The sequence below is a fragment of the Macaca thibetana genome, chromosome 13, assembly GCF_024542745.1.
Source record: "Macaca thibetana thibetana isolate TM-01 chromosome 13, ASM2454274v1, whole genome shotgun sequence".
NCBI classification, from domain to species: Eukaryota; Metazoa; Chordata; class Mammalia; order Primates; family Cercopithecidae; genus Macaca; species Macaca thibetana.
Window position 1 is genome coordinate 33,139,525 of NC_065590.1, and position 2,431 is coordinate 33,141,955.

Below are 2,431 nucleotides of genomic sequence, written 5' to 3' on the forward strand. Positions count from 1 at the left end.
AGTTACCACCCAATAGACATTATATAACACATAATAAGTAATGACTGCCTTCGTGGGCCCTCAGTGCCTGGGACATTGTTTCTCTCTTTCTCTCTGATGGGGTCTTGCTTGTTAGAGGCTGGCTTGAATTGGGTTCAAGTGATCCTCCCACCCCAGCCTCCCAAGTAGCTGGGATTACTGGAGTGAACCATCACACCTGACTTTTGTCGATCTTTAAAAGACTTCCAGTTGGATTTCCACTTTCCTCAAGCCACTGTCCCTCTCTCTATCAGTGGATAACTCCACATCCACTGAAGAATTTAGGACAGCATTTTTAAAACTTGAAGTGGAGTAAGACTGGAGTAGGGGTGGAAGCATGGGGAAGGGAGGTTGGATGGGTGCCGAGGGTTGGTGAGAATGGTTTGGGCAGCCTGCCCTTCTCCACGTGGAGGTCTGGATGTCCCTCCATCGTGCAGTGTCAGTGCCCTACATCTCCTCAGATCGCTCCCACCTCCTCCTGTGCTTTCTCTTCCAGCAGCCAGAGCCTGCAGCTCTCCTTTGGAGGAGGCCTTTGCTGATACAGATGGAAAGCCTAGGGCTTCAGTCCTCCCAGGGAGCACCCTCACCAATCACTGGCAGGTGGGACTGTGAAAGCCTGGCTCCCTGGCCTCCACCAGGCTAGCCTTAGACTCCAGAGCTCCCAGTGGGCGGGGCCAGGCTGAAGCTGCCCTCTCCAGGACTTTATCTGCAATTGCACTCTTGCCAGGTTTCCTCCCCTTTCCTCTTCTGCACCCCCTCGCCCCCCACTCTGCTTACCAGCTCTCCTCAGAGCGCTTCTTTAATAAGTCATTTGCAGGGAATCCTCATTTCCAGGTCTGATTCTGGGAAACTGGTCCTCACACAGAAATCCCCTAAGGGCTTATGAAAGCCGCTCCTCCGTCCCACCCCACCCCCAGAGATCGAATGCTGGGAGGGTGAAAGGAATGTCTGACATTGAGGTCTCTGCGCTTAACCACTGGACTCCACTGTCTCCAAATGGGTGTGTCTGGGAAGCTTCATGGACCGGGTGGGATCTGATAGGGGCACGAAGGCTGGGCCTTTGCTAGGTGGGGAGGTGAAAGGTGCACCAGCCCAATGTGAGGATCTTGTTCTAAGGTGAACTAGCTGGGTGACCCAGTAACCAGTAACCTAACTATAAAATGGGAAATGATACTAATACCTGCCTCATAAGGTTGTGGTGAGGATTAATTGAGGAAATCTATGCAAAAATTTTTACCTGGCCTATTGAAATCACTGAATAAATGTTAGCTATTATTATTATCCCTTATTTTATCATAGTACTTTTAGGCGCTTTTGTTTCACTTTGTGTCACTGTCTTGTATGCATGTGTCTATCTCTGCCTGTATGCACTGAGACCCTAATGGGCAGGAATCATCTTTGTTGGAAATATAAATCCCTTGCCGCCTTACCCGGCAATTCCAGATGCCAAAAATTCAGTAAATACTTGTAAAATTAAACAAAATTGACCTAGAGCAGTGGGTAGGGAGGAAATTAATAAGAAGGGGAGGAGGAGGAGGAGGAACGGGAGAGGGAAGGAGAGAAAATGGCCTTCCTAAGGATGCTACTCCTTTCTTAATTAATTTTGGGGCAAAATACAACCTGGCTGGGCATGGTGGCTCACACCTGTAATCCCAGCACTTTGGGAGGCCGAGGTGGGCAGATCACCTGAGGTTAAGAGTTCAAGACCAGACTGGCCAACATGATGAAACTCCATCTCTACTAAAAATACAAAAATTAGCCAGGCGTGGTAGTGCATGCCTGTAATCCCAGCTACTCAGGAGGCTGAGGCAGGAGAATTGCTTGAACCCAGGAGGCAGAGGTTGCAGTGAGCCAAGATCGCACCACTATACTAGTCTGGGCAACAGAGTGAGACTCTGTCTCAAAAAAGAAAAAAAAAAATACAGCCTAATCCTCAATAACAACCTCATAGAGATCTTAAGCCCACAGTGACCCTTCTTCACGTGAGTGACAGTAACATCGTGTGTGAACTCCTCATGTCACATCCCATAACCCTGTGTCATGACTCTGTGTTCATGTTCCCTAGTGAACTGCCCTGGAGTACAAGGACTCATATCACTGAAAGCCTGTGTTTCTACCCTCATCCCAAGAGTCATCTAGCCTTATTCTTAGTTATATTCAAGGAAAAGAAAACAAGATGACATAGTAGAAGGAGCACTAGCTTTGCAGTCAGATACTTGAATTTTAATCTTGAATCTGTGTGATCTTCGCAAGTCCTTGACTTCTCTGAGCCTCAATTTCCTCATCTGAAATATGGGGATAATGATAGCACCTACCTTACAGCATTATTGCATGCATTAAAAGTAATGTGTGAAAAGGCCTTAGCACTGTGTATGAGACATAGCCCAGGAAAAAAGAGCCCCACACAGAGAAG

General features: G+C 47.7%; 1 protein-coding gene across 1 annotated transcript in view; it reads right to left on the reverse strand.

Annotated features, from left to right (window-relative positions):
- DGUOK (deoxyguanosine kinase) overlaps positions 1-2,431 on the reverse strand; it is a 74,355-nt gene that overhangs the window by 39,279 nt on the left and 32,645 nt on the right. The window lies entirely within an intron of this gene.